A 20,131-nucleotide genomic window follows, 5' to 3' on the forward strand; every position below is an offset into this window, starting at 1 on the left:
CAGCTCTGAGTCCTCACTCAGCTCTGAGTCCTCACTCAGCTCGGGAAACTCACTAAGCTCTGAGTCCTCACTCAGCTCTGAGTCCTCACTCAGCTCTGAGTCCTCACTCAGCTCTGTGCCCTCACTCAGCTCTGTGCCCTCACTCAGCTCTGTGCCCTCACTCAGCTCTGAGTCCTCACTCAGCTCTATGACCTCACTCAGCTCTGAGTCCTCACTCAGCTCTGAGTCCTCACTCAGCTCTGTGCCCTCACTCAGCTCTGAGTCCTCACTCAGCTCTGAGTCCTCACTCAGCTCTGAGTCCTCACTCAGCTCTGTGACCTCACTCAGCTCTGTGTCCTCACTGAGTTCTGTGTCCTCACTCATCTCTGTGTCCTCACTCAACGTGGGAAACTCACTCAGCTCTGAGTCCTCACGCAGCTCTGAGTCCTCACGCAGCTCTGTGACCTCAATCAGCTCTGAGTCCTCACTCAGCACTGAGTCCTCACTCAGCTCTGTGACCTCACTCAGCTCTGAGTCCTCACTCAGCTCTGAGTCCTCACTCAGCTCTGAGTCCTCACTCAGCTCTGAGTCCTCACTCAGCTCTGAATCCTCACTCAGCTCTGTGACCTCACTCAGCGCGGGAAACTCACTAAGCTCTGAGTCCTCACTCAGCTCTGAGTCCTCACTCAGCTCTGTGACCTCACTCAGCTCTGTGTCCTCACTCAGCTCTGTGTCCTCACTCAGCTCTGTGTCCTCACTCAGCTCTGTGACCTCACTCAGCGCGGGAAACTCACTAAGCTCTGAGTCCTCACTCAGCTCTGAGTCCTCACTCAGCTCTGAGTCCTCACTCAGCTCTGAGTCCTCACTCAGCGCGGGAAACTCACTCAGCTCTGTGTCCTCACTCAGCTCTGTGACCTCACTCAGCGCGGGAAACTCACTCAGCTCTGTGACCTCACTCAGCGCGGGAAACTCACTCAGCTCTGTGACCTCACTCAGCTCTGAGTGAGTCCTCACTCAGCTCTGAGTCCTCACTCAGCTCTGTGACCTCACTCAGCTCTGTGACCTCACTCAGTTCTGAGTCCTCACTCAGCTCTGAGTCCTCACTCAGCTCTGTGACCTCACTCAGCGCGGGAAACTCACTCAGCTCTGAGTCCTCACTCAGCTCTGTGTCCTCACTCAGCTCTGTGTCCTCACTCAGCTCTGAGTCCTCACTCAGCTCTGAGTCCTCACTCAGCTCTGTGACCTCACTCAGCTCTGTGACCTCACTCAGCTCTGAGTCCTCACTCAGCTCTGAGTCCTCACTCAGCGCGGAAAACTCACTCAGCTCTGAGTCCTCACTCAGCGCGGGAAACTCACTCAGCTCTGTGACCTCACTCAGCTCTGAGTCCTCACTCAGCTCTGAGTCCTCACTCAGCTCTGAGTCCTCACTCAGCTCTGAGTCCTCACCCAGCTCTGTGACCTCACCCAGCTCTGTGACCTCACTCAGCTCTGAGTCCTCACTCAGCTCTGTGACCTCACTCAGCTCTGTGACCTCACTCAGCGGGGGAAACTCACTCAGCTCTGTGACCTCACTCAGCGCGGGAAATTTACTCAGCTCTGTGTCCTCACTCAGCTCTGTGAACTCACTCAGCTCTGAGTCCTCACTCAGCTCTGTGTCCTCACTCAGCTCTGTGTCCTCACTCAGCGTGGGAAACTCAATCAGCTCTGAGTCCTCACTCAGCTCTGAGTCCTCACTCAGCGTGGGAAACTCACTCAGCTCTGAGTCCTCACTCAGCTCTGAGTCCTCACTCAGCTCTGTGACCTCACTCAGCGCGGGAAACTCACTAAGCTCTGAGTCCTCACTCAGCTCTGAGTCCTCACTCAGCTCTGTGACCTCACTCAGCTCTGAGTCCTCACTCAGCTCTGTGACCTCACTCAGCTCTGAGTCCTCACTCAGCTCTGAGTCCTCACTCAGCTCTGTGACCTCACTCAGCTCTTTGTCCTCACTCAGCTCTGTGACCTCACTCAGCTCTGTGACCTCACTCAGCGTGGGAAACTCACTCAGCTCTGTGTCCTCACTCAGCTCTGTGTCCTCCTCAGCTCTGTGTCCTCACTCAACGCGGGAAACTCACTCAGCTCTGTGACCTCACTCAGCTCTGAGTCCTCACTCAGCTCTGTGTCCTCACTCAGCTCTGTGACCTCACTCAGCTCTGTGACCTCACTGAGTTCTGTGTCCTCACTCAGCTCTGTGTCCTCACTCAGCGCGGGAAACTCACTCAGCTCTGTGACCTCACTCAGCTCTGTGACCTCACTCAGCTCTGAGTCCTCACTCAGCTCTGTGACCTCACTCAGCTCTGAGTCCTCACTCAGCACTGAGTCCTCACTCAGCTCTGTGACCTCACTCAGCTCTGAGTCCTCACTCAGCTCTGTGACCTCACTCAGCTCTGAGTCCTCACTCAGCTCTGAGTCCTCACTCAGCTCTGTGACCTCACTCAGCTCTTTGTCCTCACTCAGCTCTGAGTCCTCACTCAGCTCTGAGTCCTCACTCAGCTCTGTGACCTCACTCAGCTCTGAGTCCTCACTCAGCGTGGGAAACTCACTCAGCTCTGAGTCCTCACTCAGCTCTGAGTCCTCACTCAGCTCTGTGACCTCACTAAGCTCTGAGTCCTCACTCAGCTCTGAGTCCTCACTCAGCTCTGTGACCTCACTCAGCTCTGAGTCCTCACTCAGCTCTGTGACCTCACTCAGCTCTGAGTCCTCACTCAGCTCTGAGTCCTCACTCAGCTCTGTGACCTCACTCAGCTCTTTGTCCTCACTCAGCTCTGTGACCTCACTCAGCTCTGTGAACTCACTCAGCGTGGGAAACTCACTCAGCTCTGTGACCTCACTCAGCTCTGTGTCCTCACTCAGCTCTGTGTCCTCACTCAGCTCTGTGTCCTCACTCAGCTCTGTGTCCTCACTCAGCTCTGAGTCCTCACTCAGCTCTGTGACCTCACTCAGCTCTGAGTCCTCACTCAGCTCTGTGACCTCACTCAGCTCTGTGACCTCACTCAGCTCTGTGACCTCACTCAGCTCTGTGTCCTCACTCAGCTCTGTGTCCTCACTCAGCGTGGGAAACTCACTCAGCTCTGTGTCCTCACTCAGCTCTCTGTCCTCACTCAGCGTGGGAAACTCACTCAGCTCTGTGTCCTCACTCAGCGTGGGAAACTCACTCAGCTCTGTGTCCTCACTCAGCTCTGAGTCCTCACTCAACGCGGGAAACTCACTCAGCTCTGTGTCCTCACTCAGCGCGGGAAACTCACTCAGCTCTGTGTCCTCACTCAGCTCTGTGTCCTCACTCAGCTCTGAGTCCTCACTCAGCTCTGAGTCCTCACTCAGCTCTGTGACCTCACTCAGCTCTGAGTCCTCACTCAGCTCTGAGTCCTCACTCAGCTCTGAGTCCTCACTCAGCGTGGGAAACTCACTCAGCTCTGAGTTCTCACTCAGCTCTGAGTCCTCACTCAGCTCTGAGTCCTCACTCAGCTCTGTGACCTCACTCAGCGCGGGAAACTCACTAAGCTCTGAGTCCTCACTCAGCTCTGAGTCCTTACTCAGCTCTGTGACCTCACTCAGCTCTGAGTCCTCACTCAGCTCTGTGACCTCACTCAGCTCTGAGTCCTCACTCAGCTCCTTGTCCTCACTCAGCTCTGTGACCTCACTCAGCACTGTGAACTCACTCAGCGTGGGAAACTCACTCAGCTCTGTGACCTCACTCAGCTCTGTGTCCTCACTCAGCTCTGTGACCTCACTCAGCTCTTTGACCTCACTCAGCTCTGTGACCTCACTCAGCTCTGTGTCCTCACTCAGCTCTGTGTCCTCACTCAGCTCTGTGACCTCACTCAGCTCTGTGACCTCACTCAGCTCTGAGTCCTCACTCAGCTCTGTGACCTCACTCAGCGCGGGAAACTCACTCAGCTCTGTGACCTCACTCAGCTCTGTGTCCTCACTCAGCTCTGTGACCTCACTCAGCGCGGGAAACTCACTCAGCTCTGTGACCTCACTCAGCTCTGTGTCCTCACTCAGTGTTGGAAAGTCACTCAGCTCTGTGTCCTCACTCAGCTCTGTGTCCTCACTCAGCTCTGTGTCCTCACTCAACGCGGGAAACTCACTCAGCTCTGTGACCTCACTCAGCTCTGTGTCCTCACTCAACGCGGGAAACTCACTCAGCTCTGTGACCTCACTCAGCTCTGTGACCTCACTCAGCTCTGAGTCCTCACTCAGCTCTGTGACCTCACTCAGCGCGGGAAACTCACTCAGCTCTGAGTCCTCACTCAGTTCTGAGTCCTCACTCAGCTCTGAGTCCTCACTCAGCTCTGAGTCCTCACTCAGCTCTGTGACCTCACTCAGCTCTGAGTCCTCACTCAGCTCTGAGTCCTCACTCAGCTCTGTGACCTCACTCAGCTCTGAGTCCTCACTCAGCACTGAGTCCTCACTCAGCTCTGTGACCTCACTCAGCTCTGTGACCTCACTCAGCTCTGTGACCTCACTCAGTGTTGGAAAGTCACTCAGCTCTGTGACCTCACTCAGCTCTGTGTCCTCACTCAGCTCTGTGTCCTCACTCAGCTCTGTGTCCTCACTCAGCTCTGTGTCCTCACTCAACGCGGGAAACTCACTCAGCTCTGTGTCCTCACTCAGCTCTGTGTCCTCACTCAGCTCTATGACCTCACTCAGCTCTGAGTCCTCACTCAGCTCTGAGTCCTCACTCAGCTCTCTGTCCTCACTCAACGCGGGCAACTCACTCAGCTCTGTGACCTCACTGAGTTCTGTGTCCTCACTCAGCTCTGTGTCCTCACTCAGCTCTGTGTCCTCACTCAGCGCGGGAAACTCACTCAGCTCTGTGACCTCACTCATCTCTGTGTCCTCACTCAACGCGGGAAACTCACTCAGCTCTGTGTCCTCACTCAGCTCTGTGTCCTCACTCAGCTCTGTGACCTCACTCAGCTCTGAGTCCTCACTCAGCTCTGTGACCTCACTCAGCTCTGAGTCCTCACTCAGCTCTGAGTCCTCACTCAGCTCTGTGACCTCACTCAGCTCTGAGTCCTCACTCAGCTCTGAGTCCTCACTCAGCTCTGAGTCCTCACTCAGCTCTGTGACCTCACTCAGCTCTGAGTCCTCACTCAGCGTGGGAAACTCACTCAGCTCTGAGTCCTCACTCAGCTCTGAGTCCTCACTCAGCTCTGTGACCTCACTCAGCTCTGAGTCCTCACTCAGCTCTGTGACCTCACTCAGCTCTGAGTCCTCACTCAGCTCTGAGTCCTCACTCAGCTCTGTGACCTCACTCAGCTCTTTGTCCTCACTCAGCTCTGTGACCTCACTCAGCTCTGTGAACTCACTCAGCGTGGGAAACTCACTCAGCTCTGTGTCCTCACTCAGCTCTGTGTCCTCACTCAGCTCTGTGTCCTCACTCAGCTCTGTGACCTCACTCAGCTCTGAGTCCTCACTCAGCTCTGTGACCTCACTCAGCTCTTTGTCCTCACTCAGCTCTGTGACCTCACTCAGCGTGGGAAACTCACTCAGGTCTGTGTCCTCACTCAGCTCTGTGTCCTCCTCAGCTCTGTGTCCTCACTCAGCTCTGTGACCTCACTCAGCTCTGTGACCTCACTTAGCTCTGTGTCCTCACTCAGCTCTGTGTCCTCACTCAGCTCTGTGTCCTCACTTAGCTCTGTGTCCTCACTCAGCTCTGTGACCTCACTCAGCTCTGTGTCCTCACTCAGCTCTGTGTCCTCACTCAACGCGGGAAACTCACTAAGCTCTGTGTCCTCACTCAGCTCTGTGACCTCACTCAGCGTGGGAAACTCACTCAGCTCTGAGTCCTCACTCAGCTCTGTGACCTCACTCAGCGCGGGAAACTCACTCAGTTCTGAGTCCTCACTCAGCTCTGTGTCCTCACTCAGCTCTGAGTCCTCACTCAGCACTGAGTCCTCACTCAGCTCTCTGACCTCACTCAGCTCTGAGTCCTCACTCAGCTCTGAGTCCTCACTCAGCTCTGAGTCCTCACTCAGCGTGGGAAACTCACTCAGCTCTGAGTCCTCACTCAGCTCTGAGTCCTCACTCAGCTCTGAGTCCTCACTCAGCTCTGTGACCTCACTCAGCTCTGAGTCCTCACTCAGCTCTGTGACCTCACTCAGCTCTGAGTCCTCACTCAGCTCTGAGTCCTCACTCAGCTCTGTGACCTCACTCAGCTCCTTGTCCTCACTCAGCTCTGTGACCTCACTCAGAGCTGTGAACTCACTCAGCGTGGGAAACTCACTCAGCTCTGTGTCCTCACTCAGCTCTGTGTCCTCACTCAACGCGGGAAACTCACTCAGCTCTGTGACCTCACTCAGCTCTGTGTCCTCACTCAGCTCTGTGTCCTCACTCAGCTCTGTGTCCTCACTCAGCTCTGTGTCCTCACTCAGCTCTGAGTCCTCACTCAGCTCTGTGACCTCACTCAGCTCTGTGACCTCACTCAGCTCTGTGTCCTCACTCAGCTCTGAGTCCTCACTCAGCTCTGAGTCCTCACTCAGCACTGTGACCTCACTCAGCTCTGTGACCTCACTCAGCTCTGAGTCCTCACTCAGCTCTGAGTCCTCACTCAGCTCTGAGTCCTCACTCAGCTCTGTGTCCTCACTCAGCTCTGTGTCCTCACTCAGCTCTGTGACCTCACTCAGCTCTGTGACCTCACTCAGCTCTGAGTCCTCACTCAGCTCTGTGACCTCACTCAGCTCTGTCTCCTCACTCAGCTCTGTCTCCTCACTCAGCTCTGTGACCTCACTCAGCTCTGTGACCTCACTCAGCTCTGAGTCCTCACTCAGCTCTGTGACCTCACTCAGCTCTGAGTCCTCACTCAGCACTGAGTCCTCACTCAGCTCTGTGACCTCACTCAGCTCTGAGTCCTCACTCAGCTCTGTGACCTCACTCAGCGCGGGAAACTCACTCAGCTCTGAGTCCTCACTCAGCTCTGTGACCTCACTCAGCTCTGTGTCCTCACTCAGCTCTGTGACCTCACTCAGCTCTGTGACCTCACTCAGCTCTGAGTCCTCACTCAGCACTGAGTCCTCACTGAGCTCTGTGACCTCACTCAGCTCTGAGTCCTCACTCAGCTCTGAGTCCTCACTCAGCGTGGGAAACTCACTCAGCTCTGAGTCCTCACTCAGCTCTGAGTCCTCACTCAGCTCTGTGTCCTCACTCAGCGCGGGAAACTCACTCAGCTCTGAGTCCTCACTCAGCTCTGAGTCCTCACTCAGCTCTGTGACCTCACTCAGCTCTGTGACCTCACTCAGCTCTGAGTCCTCACTCAGCTCTGAGTCCTCACTCAGCGCGGGAAACTCACTCAGCTCTGTGTCCTCACTCAGCGCGGGAAACTCACTCAGCTCTGTGACCTCACTCAGCTCTGTGACCTCACTCAGCGCGGGAAACTCACTCAGCTCTGTGTCCTCACTCAGCTCTGTGTCCTCACTCAGTGTTGGAAAGTCACTCAGCTCTGTGTCCTCACTCAGCTCTGTGTCCTCACTCAGCTCTGTGTCCTCACTCAGCTCTGTGACCTCACTCAGCTCTGTGACCTCACTCAGCTCTGTGTCCTCCTCAGCTCTGTGACCTCACTCAGCTCTGAGTCCTCACTCAGCTCTGAGTCCTCACTCAGCTCTGAGTCCTCACTCAGCTCTGAGTCCTCACTCAGCTCTGTGACCTCACTCAGCTCTGAGTCCTCACTCAGCTCTGTGTCCTCACTCAGCTCTGTGTCCTCACTCAGCTCTGTGTCCTCACTCAGCTCTGAGTCCTCACTCAGCTCTGTGACCTCACTCAGCTCTGTGACCTCACTCAGCTCTGAGTCCTCACTCAGCTCTGAGTCCTCACTCAGCTCTGTGACCTCACTCAGCTTTGAGTCCTCACTCAGCTCTGTGTCCTCACTCAGCGCGGGAAACTCACTCAGCTCTGAGTCCTCACTCAGTTCTGAGTCCTCACTCAGCTCTGAGTCCTCACTCAGCTCTGTGTCCTCACTCAGCTCTGTGACCTCACTCAGCTCTGTGACCTCACTCAGCTCTGAGTCCTCACTCAGCTCTGAGTCCTCACTCAGCTCTGTGACCTCACTCAGCTCTGAGTCCTCACTCAGCACTGAGTCCTCACTCAGCTCTGTGACCTCACTCAGCTCTGAGTCCTCACTCAGCTCTGAGTCCTCACTCAGCTCTGAGTCCTCACTCAGCGCGGGAAACTCACTCAGCTCTGTGTCCTCACTCAGCGCGGGAAACTCACTCAGCTCTGTGACCTCACTCAGCTCTGAGTCCTCACTCAGCTCTGTGTCCTCACTCAGCTCTGTGACCTCACTCAGCTCTGTGACCTCACTCAGCTCTGTGACCTCACTCAGCTCTGTGACCTCACTCAGCTCTGTGTCCTCCTCAGCTCTGTGTCCTCCTCAGCTCTGAGTCCTCACTCAGCTCTGAGTCCTCACTCAACGCGGGAAACTCACTCAGCTCTGTGACCTCACTCAGCTCTGTGTCCTCACTCAACGCGGGAAACTCACTCAGCTCTGTGTCCTCACTCAGCTCTGTGTCCTCACTCAGCTCTGAGTCCTCACTCAGCTCTGAGTCCTCACTCAGCTCTGAGTCCTCACTCAGCTCTGTGACCTCACTCAGCTCTGTGACCTCACTCAGCTCTGTGTCCTCACTCAGCTCTGAGTCCTCACTCAGCTCTGAGTCCTCACTCAGCTCTGTGACCTCACTCAGCTCTGAGTCCTCACTCAGCTCTGAGTCCTCACTCAGCTCTGAGTCCTCACTCAGCTCTGAGTCCTCACTCAGCACTGAGTCCTCACTCAGCTCTGTGACCTCACTCAGCTCTGTCTCCTCACTCAGCTCTGTGACCTCACTCAGCTCTGTGACCTCACTCAGCTCTGAGTCCTCACTCAGCTCTGAGTCCTCACTCAGCGCGGGAAACTCACTCAGCTCTGTGTCCTCACTCAGCGCGGGAAACTCACTCAGCTCTGTGACCTCACTCAGCTCTGTGACCTCACTCAGCGCAGGAAACTCACTCAGCTCTGTGTCCTCACTCAGCTCTGTGTCCTCACTCAGCTCTGAGTCCTCACTCAGCTCTGTGACCTCACTCAGCTCTGTGACCTCACTCAGCGCGGGAAACGCACTCAGCTCTGTGACCTCACTCAGCTCTGTGACCTCACTCAGCTCTGAGTCCTCACTCAGCTCTGAGTCCTCACTCAGCTCTGAGTCCTCACTCAGCTCTGTGTCCTCACTCAGCTCTGAGTCCTCACTCAGCTCTGAGTCCTCACTCAGCACTGAGTCCTCACTCAGCTCTGTGACCTCACTCAGCTCTGAGTCCTCACTCAGCTCTGAGTCCTCACTCAGCTCTGAGTCCTCACTCAGCGTGGGAAACTCACTCAGCTCTGTGTCCTCACTCAGCTCTGTGTCCTCACTCAGCGCGGGAAACTCACTCAGCTCTGTGACCTCACTCAGCTCTGTGACCTCACTCAGCTCTGTGACCTCACTCAGCTCTGTGACCTCACTCAGCTCTGTGACCTCACTCAGCTCTGTGACCTCACTCAGTGTTGGAAAGTCACTCAGCTCTGTGACCTCACTCAGCTCTGTGTCCTCACTCAGCTCTGTGTCCTCACTCAGCTCTGTGTCCTCACTCAGCTCTGTGTCCTCACTCAACGCGGGAAACTCACTCAGCTCTGTGTCCTCACTCAGCTCTGTGTCCTCACTCAACGCGGGAAACTCACTCAGCTCTGTGTCCTCACTCAGCTCTGTGCCCTCACTCAGCTCTGAGTCCTCACTCAGCTCTATGACCTCACTCAGCTCTGAGTCCTCACTCAGCTCTGAGTCCTCACTCAGCTCTGTGTCCTCACTCAGCTCTGTGTCCTCACTCAGCTCTGTGACCTCACTCAGCTCTGTGTCCTCACTCAGCTCTGTGTCCTCACTCAGCTCTGTGACCTCACTCAGCTCTGAGTCCTCACTCAGCACTGAGTCCTCACTCAGCTCTGTGACCTCACTCAGCTCTGAGTCCTCACTCAGCTCTGAGTCCTCACTCAGCTCTGAGTCCTCACTCAGCTCTGTGACCTCACTCAGCTCTGAGTCCTCACTCAGCGTGGGAAACTCACTCAGCTCTGAGTCCTCACTCAGCTCTGAGTCCTCACTCAGCTCTGTGACCTCACTCAGCTCTGAGTCCTCACTCAGCTCTGTGACCTCACTCAGCTCTGAGTCCTCACTCAGCTCTGAGTCCTCACTCAGCTCTGTGACCTCACTCAGCTCTTTGTCCTCACTCAGCTCTGTGACCTCACTCAGCTCTGTGAACTCACTCAGCGTGGGAAACTCACTCAGCTCTGTGTCCTCACTCAGCTCTGTGTCCTCACTCAGCTCTGTGTCCTCACTCAGCTCTGTGACCTCACTCAGCTCTGTGACCTCACTCAGCTCTGAGTCCTCACTCAGCTCTGAGTCCTCACTCAGCTCTGTGACCTCACTCAGCTCTTTGTCCTCACTCAGCTCTGTGACCTCACTCAGCGTGGGAAACTCACTCAGCTCTTTGTCCTCACTCATCTCTGTGTCCTCACTCAACGCGGGAAACTCACTCAGCTCTGTGACCTCACTCAGCTCTGTGACCTCACTCAGCCCTGTGTCCTCACTCAACGCGGGAAACTCACTAAGCTCTGTGTCCTCACTCAGCTCTGTGACCTCACTCAGCGTGGGAAACTCACTCAGCTCTGTGTCCTCACTCAGCGTGGGAAACTCACTCAGCTCTGTGTCCTCACTCAGCTCTGTGTCCTTACTCAGCTGTGTGACCTCACTCAGCTCTGTGTCCTCACTCAACGCGGGAAACTCACTCAGCTCTGAGTCCTCACTCAGCTCTGTGACCTCACTCAGCGCGGGAAACTCACTCAGTTCTGAGTCCTCACTCAGCGTGGGAAACTCACTCAGCTCTGAGTTCTCACTCAGCTCTGAGTCCTCACTCAGCTCTGAGTCCTCACTCAGCTCTGTGACCTCACTCAGCGCGGGAAACTCACTAAGCTCTGAGTCCTCACTCAGCTCTGAGTCCTTACTCAGCTCTGTGACCTCACTCAGCTCTGAGTCCTCACTCAGCTCTGTGACCTCACTCAGCTCTGAGTCCTCACTCAGCTCTGAGTCCTCACTCAGCTCTGTGACCTCACTCAGCTCCTTGTCCTCACTCAGCTCTGTGTCCTCACTCAGTGTTGGAAAGTCACTCAGCTCTGTGTCCTCACTCAGCTCTGTGTCCTCACTCAGCTCTGTGTCCTCACTCAGCTCTGTGTCCTCACTCAGCTCTGTGTCCTCACTCAGCTCTGTGTCCTCACTCAGCTCTGTGTCCTCACTCAGCTCTGTGTCCTCACTCAGCTCTGTGTCCTCACTCAGCTCTGAGTCCTCACTCAGCTCTGAGTCCTCACTCAGCTCTGAGTCCTCACTCAGCTCTGAGTCCTCACTCAGCTCTGAGTCCTCACTCAGCTCTGAGTCCTCACTCAGCTCTGTGACCTCACTCAGCTCTGAGTCCTCACTCAGCTCTGTGTCCTCACTCAGCTCTGAGTCCTCACTCAGCTCTGAGTCCTCACTCAGCTCTGAGTCCTCACTCAGCTCTGAGTCCTCACTCAGCTCTGTGACCTCACTCAGCTCTGTGACCTCACTCAGCTCTGAGTCCTCACTCAGCTCTGTGTCCTCACTCAGCTCTGTGTCCTCACTCAGCTCTGTGTCCTCACTCAGCTCTGAGTCCTCACTCAGCTCTGAGTCCTCACTCAGCTCTGTGACCTCACTCAGCTCTGTGTCCTCACTCAGCTCTGTGACCTCACTCAGCTCTGAGTCCTCACTCACCTCTGTGACCTCACTCAGCTTTGAGTCCTCACTCAGCTCTGTGTCCTCACTCAGCGCGGGAAACTCACTCAGCTCTGAGTCCTCACTCAGTTCTGAGTCCTCACTCAGCTCTGAGTCCTCACTCAGCTCTGTGTCCTCACTCAGCTCTGTGACCTCACTCAGCTCTGAGTCCTCACTCAGCTCTGAGTCCTCACTCAGCTCTGAGTCCTCACTCAGCTCTGTGACCTCACTCAGCTCTGAGTCCTCACTCAGCACTGAGTCCTCACTCAGCTCTGTGACCTCACTCAGCTCTGAGTCCTCACTCAGCTCTGAGTCCTCACTCAGCTCTGAGTCCTCACTCAGCGCGGGAAACTCACTCAGCTCTGTGTCCTCACTCAGCTCTGTGTCCTCCTCAGCTCTGTGTCCTCCTCAGCTCTGTGTCCTCACTCAACGCGGGAAACTCACTCAGCTCTGTGTCCTCACTCAGCTCTGTGTCCTCACTCAGCTCTGAGTCCTCACTCAGCTCTGAGTCCTCACTCAGCTCTGTGACCTCACTCAGCTCTGTGACCTCACTCAGCTCTGAGTCCTCACTCAGCTCTGTGACCTCACTCAGCTCTGAGTCCTCACTCAGCTCTGAGTCCTCACTCAGCTCTGAGTCCTCACTCAGCTCTGAGTCCTCACTCAGCTCTGTGACCTCACTCAGCTCTGAGTCTTCACTCAGCTCTGTGTCCTCACTCAGCTCTGTGTCCTCACTCAGCTCTGTGTCCTCACTCAGCTCTGAGTCCTCACTCAGCTCTGTGACCTCACTCAGCTCTGAGTCCTCACTCAGCTCTGAGTCCTCACTCAGCTCTGAGTCCTCACTCAGCTCTGTGACCTCACTCAGCTCTGAGTCCTCACTCAGCACTGAGTCCTCACTCAGCTCTGTGTCCTCACTCAGCTCTGTGTCCTCACTCAGCTCTGTGACCTCACTCAGCTCTGTGACCTCACTCAGCTCTGAGTCCTCACTCAGCTCTGAGTCCTCACTCAGCTCTGAGTCCTCACTCAGCTCTGTGACCTCACTCAGCTCTGAGTCCTCACTCAGCACTGAGTCCTCACTCAGCTCTGTGACCTCACTCAGCTCTGAGTCCTCACTCAGCTCTGTGTCCTCACTCAGCTCTGTGACCTCACTCAGCTCTGTGACCTCACTCAGCTCTGTGACCTCACTCAGCTCTGTGTCCTCACTCAGCTCTGTGTCCTCACTCAGCTCTGTGTCCTCACTCAGCTCTGAGTCCTCACTCAGCGCGGGAAACTCACTCAGCTCTGTGACCTCACTCAGCTCTGTGTCCTCACTCAACGCGGGAAACTCACTCAGCTCTGTGTCCTCACTCAGCTCTGTGTCCTCACTCAGCTCTGTGTCCTCACTCAGCTCTGTGTCCTCACTCAGCTCTGTGTCCTCACTCAGCTCTGTGTCCTCACTCAGCTCTGAGTCCTCACTCAGCTCTGAGTCCTCACTCAGCTCTGTGACCTCACTCAGCTCTGAGTCCTCACTCAGCTCTGTGTCCTCACTCAGCTCTGTGTCCTCACTCAGCTCTGTGACCTCACTCAGCTCTGTGACCTCACTCAGCTCTGTGACCTCACTCAGCTCTGTGACCTCACTCAGCTCTGTCTCCTCACTCAGCTCTGTCTCCTCACTCAGCTCTGTGACCTCACTCAGCTCTGTGACCTCACTCAGCTCTGAGTCCTCACTCAGCTCTGAGTCCTCACTCAGCTCTGTGACCTCACTCAGCTCTGAGTCCTCACTCAGCTCTGTGACCTCACTCAGCTCTGTGACCTCACTCAGCTCTGAGTCCTCACTCAGCTCTGAGTCCTCACTCAGCTCTGAGTCCTCACTCAGCTCTGTGACCTCACTCAGCTCTGTGTCCTCACTCAGCTCTGTGACCTCACTCAGCTCTGAGTCCTCACTCAGCACTGAGTCCTCACTCAGCTCTGTGACCTCACTCAGCTCTGAGTCCTCACTCAGCTCTGAGTCCTCACTCAGCTCTGAGTCCTCACTCAGCTCTGAGTCCTCACTCAGCGTGGGAAACTCACTCAGCTCTGAGTCCTCACTCAGCTCTGAGTCCTCACTCAGCTCTGTGTCCTCAATCAGCGCGGGAAACTCACTAAGCTCTGAGTCCTCACTCAGCTCTGAGTCCTCACTCAGCTCTGTGACCTCACTCAGCTCTGTGACCTCACTCAGCTCTGAGTCCTCACTCAGCTCTGAGTCCTCACTCAGCTCTGTGACCTCACTCAGCTCTGTGACCTCACTCAGCTCTGAGTCCTCACTCAGCTCTGTGACCTCACTCAGCTCTGAGTCCTCACTCAGCTCTGAGTCCTCACTCAGCTCTGAGTCCTCACTCAGATCTGAGTCCTCACTCAGCGCGGGAAACTCACTCAGCTCTGTGTCCTCACTCAGCTCTGTGTCCTCACTCAACGCGGGAAACTCACTCAGCTCTGTGACCTCACTCAGCTCTGAGTCCTCACTCAGCTCTGTGTCCTCACTCAGCTCTGTGACCTCACTCAGCGCGGGAAACTCACTCAGCTCTGTGTCCTCACTCAGCTCTGAGTCCTCACTCAGCTCTGTGACCTCACTCAGCGCGGGAAACTCACTAAGCTCTGTGACCTCACTCAGCTCTGTGTCCTCACTCAACGCGGGAAACTCACTCAGCTCTGTGTCCTCACTCAGCTCTGTGTCCTCACTCAGCTCTGTGACCTCACTCAGCTCTGTGTCCTCACTCAGCTCTGTGACCTCACTCAGCTCTGAGTCCTCACTCAGCTCTGTGACCTCACTCAGCTCTGTGTCCTCACTCAGCTCTGTGACCTCACTCAGCGCGGGAAACTCACTCAGCTCTGAGTCCTCACTCAGCTCTGTGTCCTCACTCAGCTCTGTGACCTCACTCAGCGCGGGAAACTCACTCAGCTCTGAGTCCTCACTCAGCTCTGTGACCTCACTCAGCGCGGGAAACTCACTCAGCTCTGAGTCCTCACTCAGCTCTGAGTCCTCACTCAGCTCTGTGACCTCACTCAGCTCTGAGTCCTCACTCAGCTCTGAGTCCTCACTCAGCTCTGAGTCCTCACTCAGCTCTGTGACCTCACTCAGCTCTGTGACCTCACTCAGCTCTGAGTCCTCACTCAGCTCTGTGACCTCACTCAGCTCTGAGTCCTCACTCAGCTCTGAGTCCTCACTCAGCTCTGAGTCCTCACTCAGCTCTGTGACCTCACTCAGCTCTGTGACCTCACTCAGCTCTGAGTCCTCACTCAGCTCTGTGTCCTCACTCAGCTCTGTGACCTCACTCAGCTCTGTGACCTCACTCAGCTCTGAGTCCTCACTCAGCTCTGTGACCTCACTCAGCTCTGAGTCCTCACTCAGCTCTGTGTCCTCACTCAGCTCTGTGACCTCACTCAGCTCTGTGACCTCACTCAGCTCTGAGTCCTCACTCAGCTCTGTGACCTCACTCAGCTCTGAGTCCTCACTCAGCTCTGAGTCCTCACTCAGCTCTGTGTCCTCACTCAGCTCTGTGACCTCACTCAGCTCTGAGTCCTCACTCAGCTCTGTGACCTCACTCAGCTCTGAGTCCCCACTCAGCTCTGTGACCTCACTCAGCTCTGTGACCTCACTCAGCTCTGAGTCCTCACTCAGCTCTGTGACCTCACTCAGCTCTGTGTCCTCACTCAGCTCTGTGACCTCACTCAGCGCGGGAAACTCACTCAGCTCTGAGTCCTCACTCAGCTCTGTGTCCTCACTCAGCTCTGTGACCTCACTCAGCGCGGGAAACTCACTCAGCTCTGAGTCCTCACTCAGCTCTGTGACCTCACTCAGCGCGGGAAACTCACTCAGCTCTGAGTCCTCACTCAGCTCTGTGTCCTCACTCAGCTCTGTGACCTCACTCAGCGCGGGAAACTCACTCAGCTCTGAGTCCTCACTCAGCTCTGTGTCCTCACTCAGCTCTGTGTCCTCACTCAGCTCTGTGTCCTCACTCAGCTCTGAGTCCTCACTCAGCTCTGAGTCCTCACTCAGCTCTGAGTCCTCACTCAGCTCTGTGTCCTCACTCAGCTCTGTGACCTCACTCAGCTCTGAGTCCTCACTCAGCTCTGTGACCTCACTCAGCTCTGTGACCTCACTCAGCTCTGTGACCTCACTCAGCTCTGTGACCTCACTCAGCTCTGAGTCCTCACTCAGCTCTGTGTCCTCACTCAGCTCTGTGTCCTCACTCAGCTCTGAGTCCTCACTCAGCTCTGAGTCCTCACTCAGCTCTGTGTCCTCACTCAGCTCTGTGACCTCACTCAGCTCTGAGTCCTCACTCAGCTCTGAGTCCTCACTCAGCTCTGTGACCTCACTCAGCTCTGAGTCCCCACTCAGCTCTGTGACCTCACTCAGCTCTGAGTCCTCACTCAGCTCTGTGTCCTCACTCAGCTCTGTGACCTCACTCAGCTCTGTGACCTCACTCAGCGCGGGAAACTCACTCAGCTCTGAGTCCTCACTCAGCTCTGAGTCCTCACTCAGCTCTGTGACCTCACTCAGCGCGGGAAACTCACTCAGCTCTGAGTCCTCACTCAGCTCTGTGACCTCACTCAGCGCGGGAAACTCACTCAGCTCTGAGTCCTCACTCAGCTCTGTGACCTCACTCAGCTCTGAGTCCCCACTCAGCTCTGTGACCTCACTCAGCTCTGTGACCTCACTCAGCTCTGTGACCTCACTCAGCTCTGTGTCCTCACTCAGCTCTGTGACCTCACTCAGCTCTGAGTCCTCACTCAGCTCTGAGTCCTCACTCAGCTCTGTGACCTCACTCAGCTCTGTGACCTCACTCAGCTCTGAGTCCTCACTCAGCTCTGTGTCCTCACTCAGCTCTGTGACCTCACTCAGCTCTGAGTCCTCACTCAGCTCTGTGTCCTCACTCAGCTCTGTGACCTCACTCAGCTCTGAGTCCTCACTCAGCTCTGAGTCCTCACTCAGCTCTGTGACCTCACTCAGCTCTGAGTCCTCACTCAGCTCTGTGTCCTCACTCAGCTCTGTGACCTCACTCAGCTCTGAGTCCTCACTCAGCTCTGAGTCCTCACTCAGCTCTGTGTCCTCACTCAGCTCTGTGACCTCACTCAGCTCTGAGTCCTCACTCAGCTCTGAGTCCTCACTCAGCTCTGTGACCGCACTCAGCTCTGAGTCCCCACTCAGCTCTGTGACCTCACTCAGCTCTGTGACCTCACTCAGCTCTGAGTCCTCACTCAGCTCTGTGTCCTCACTCAGCTCTGTGACCTCACTCAGCTCTGAGTCCTCACTCAGCTCTGAGTCCCCACTCAGCTCTGTGACCTCACTCAGCTCTGTGTCCTCACTCAGCTCTGTGACCTCACTCAGCTCTGTGTCCTCACTCAACGCGGGAAACTCACTCAGCTCTGTGACCTGAGTCAGCTCTGAGTCCTCACTCAGCTCTGTGACCTCACTCAGCTCTGAGTCCTCACTCAGCTCTGAGTCCTCACTCAGCTCTGTGACCTCACTCAGCTCTGTGACCTCACTCAGCGCGGGAAACTCACTCAGCTCTGTGACCTCACTCAGCGCGGGAAACTCACTCAGCTCTGTGACCTCACTCAGCTCTGAGTCCTCACTCAGCTCTGAGTCCTCACTCAGCTCTGTGACCTCACTCAGCGCGGGAAACTCACTCAGCTCTGTGACCTCACTCAGCTCTGAGTCCTCACTCAGCGCGGAAAACTCACTCAGCTCTGAGTCCTCACTCAGCGCGGGAAACTCACTCAGCTCTGTGACCTCACTCAGCTCTGTGTCCTCACTCAGCTCTGAGTCCTCACTCAGCTCTGAGTCCTCACTCAGCTCTGAGTCCTCACTCAGCGCGGAAAACTCACTCAGCTCTGAGTCCTCACTCAGCGCGGGAAACTCACTCAGCTCTGAGTCCTCACTCAGCGCGGGAAACTCACTCAGCTCTGTGTCCTCACTCAGCTCTGTGAACTCACTCAGCTCTGAGTCCTCACTCAGCTCTGAGTCCTCACTCAGCTCTGTGACCTCACTCAGCGCGGGAAACTCACTAAGCTCTGAGTCCTCACTCAGCTCTGAGTCCTCACTCAGCTCTGAGTCCTCACTCAGCTCTGTGCCCTCACTCAGCTCTGTGCCCTCACTCAGCTCTGAGTCCTCACTCAGCTCTGAGTCCTCACTCAGCTCTGAGTCCTCACTCAGCTCTGTGAATTCACTCAGCTCTGAGTCCTCACTCAGCTCTGAGTCCTCACTCAGCGCGGGAAACTCACTCAGCTCTGTGACCTCACTCAGCTCTGAGTCCTCACTCAGCGCGGGAAACTCACTCAGCTCTGTGTCCTCACTCAGCTCTGTGACCTCACTCAGCTTTGAGTGAGTCCTCACTCAGCTCTGAGTGAGTCCTAACTCAGCTCTGAGTCCTCACTCAGCTCTGTGTCCTCACTCAGCTCTGAGTCCTCACTCAGCTCTGAGTCCTCACTCAGCTCTGAGTTTGACCTCACTCAGCTCTGAGTGAGTCCTCACTCAGCTCTGAGTCCTCACTCAGCTCTGTGACCTCACTCAGCTCTGAGTCCTCACTCAGCTCTGTGACCTCACTCAGCTCTGAGTCCTCACTCAGCGCGGGAAACTCACTCAGCTCTGTGTCCTCACTCAGCTCTGTGACCTCACTCAGCTCTGTTTCCTCACTCAGCTCTGCGTCCTCACTCAACGCGGGAAACTCACTGAGCTCTGAGTGAGTCCTCACTCAGCTCTGCGTCCTCACTCAGCTCTGAGTCCTCACTCAGCGCGGGAAACTCACTCAGCTCTGAGTCCTCACTCAGCTCTGAGTCCTCACTCAGCTCTGTGACCTCACTCAACTCTGAGTCCTCACTCAGCTCTGAGTCCTCACTCAGCGCGGGAAACTCACTCAGCTCTGAGTCCTCACTCAGCGCGGGAAACTCACTCAGCTCTGTGTCCTCACTCAGCTCTGTGACCTCACTCAGCTTTGAGTGAGTCCTCACTCAGCTCTGAGTGAGTCCTCACTCAGCTCTGAGTCCTCACTCAGCTCTGTGTCCTCATTCAGCACGGGAAACTCACTCAGCTCTGTGTCCTCACTCAGCTCTGTGACCTCACTCAGCTTTGAGTGAGTCCTCACTCAGCTCTGAGTGAGTCCTCACTCAGCTCTGAGTCCTCACTCAGCTCTGTGTCCTCACTCAGCTTTGCGTCCTCACTCAGCTCTGCGTCCTCACTCAGCTCTGAGTCCTCACTCAGCTCTGTGTCCTCACTCAACGCGGGAAACTCACTCAGCTCTGAGTGAGTCCTCACTCAGCTCTGCGTCCTCACTCAGCTCTGCGTCCTCACTCAACGCGGGAAACTCACTCAGCTCTGAGTGAGTCCTCACTCATCTCTGAGTCCTCAATCAGCTCCGTGACCTCACTCAGCTCCGATACCTCACTCAGCGCGGGAAACTCACTCAGCTCTGAGTCCTCACTCAGCTCTGAGTCCTCACTCAGCTCTGTGACCTCACTCAGCTCTGAGTCCTCACTCAGCGCGGTAAACTCACTCAGTTCTGTGTCATCACTCAGCTCTGAGTCCTCACTCAGCGCGGGAAACTCACTCAGCTCTGAGTCCTCACTCAGCTCTGAGTCCTCACTCAGCTCTGAGTCCTCACTCAGCTCTGAGTCCTCACTCAGCTCTGAGTCCTCACTCAGCTCTGAGTCCTCACTCAGCTCTGTGACCTCACTCAGCTTTGAGTGAGTCCTCACTCAGCTCTGAGTGAGTCCTCACTCAGCTCTGAGTCCTCACTCAGCTCTGTGTCCTCACTCAGCTTTGAGTGAGTCCTCACTCAGCTCTGAGTCCTCACTCAGCGCGGGAAACTCACTCAGCTCTGAGTCCTCACTCAGCTCTGTGACCTCACTCAGCTTTGAGTGAGTCCTCACTCAGCTCTGAGTGAGTCCTCACTCAGCTCTGTGTCCTCACTCAGCTCTCTGACCTCACTCAGCTTTGAGTGAGTCCTCACTCAGCTCTGAGTGAGTCCTCACTCAGCTCTGAGTCCTCACTCAGCGCGGGAAACTCACTCAGCTCTGAGTCCTCACTCAGCTCTGAGTCCTCACTCAGCTCTGAGTCCTCACTCAGCTCTGTGACCTCACTCAGCTCTGTGACCTCACTCAGCGCGGGAAACTCACTCAGTTCTGAGTCCTCACTCAGCGCGGGAAACTCACTCAGCTCTGTGTCCTCACTCAGCTCTGTGACCTCACTCAGCTTTGAGTGAGTCCTCACTCAGCTCTGAGTGAGTCCTCACTCAGCTCTGAGTCCTCACTCAGCTCTGTGTCCTCACTCAGCGCGGGAAACTCACTCAGCTCTGTGTCCTCACTCAACGCGGGAAACTCACTCA

This window comes from Anas platyrhynchos, chromosome 1, assembly GCF_047663525.1.
Source record: "Anas platyrhynchos isolate ZD024472 breed Pekin duck chromosome 1, IASCAAS_PekinDuck_T2T, whole genome shotgun sequence".
In the NCBI taxonomy this organism is placed as follows: Eukaryota; Metazoa; Chordata; class Aves; order Anseriformes; family Anatidae; genus Anas; species Anas platyrhynchos.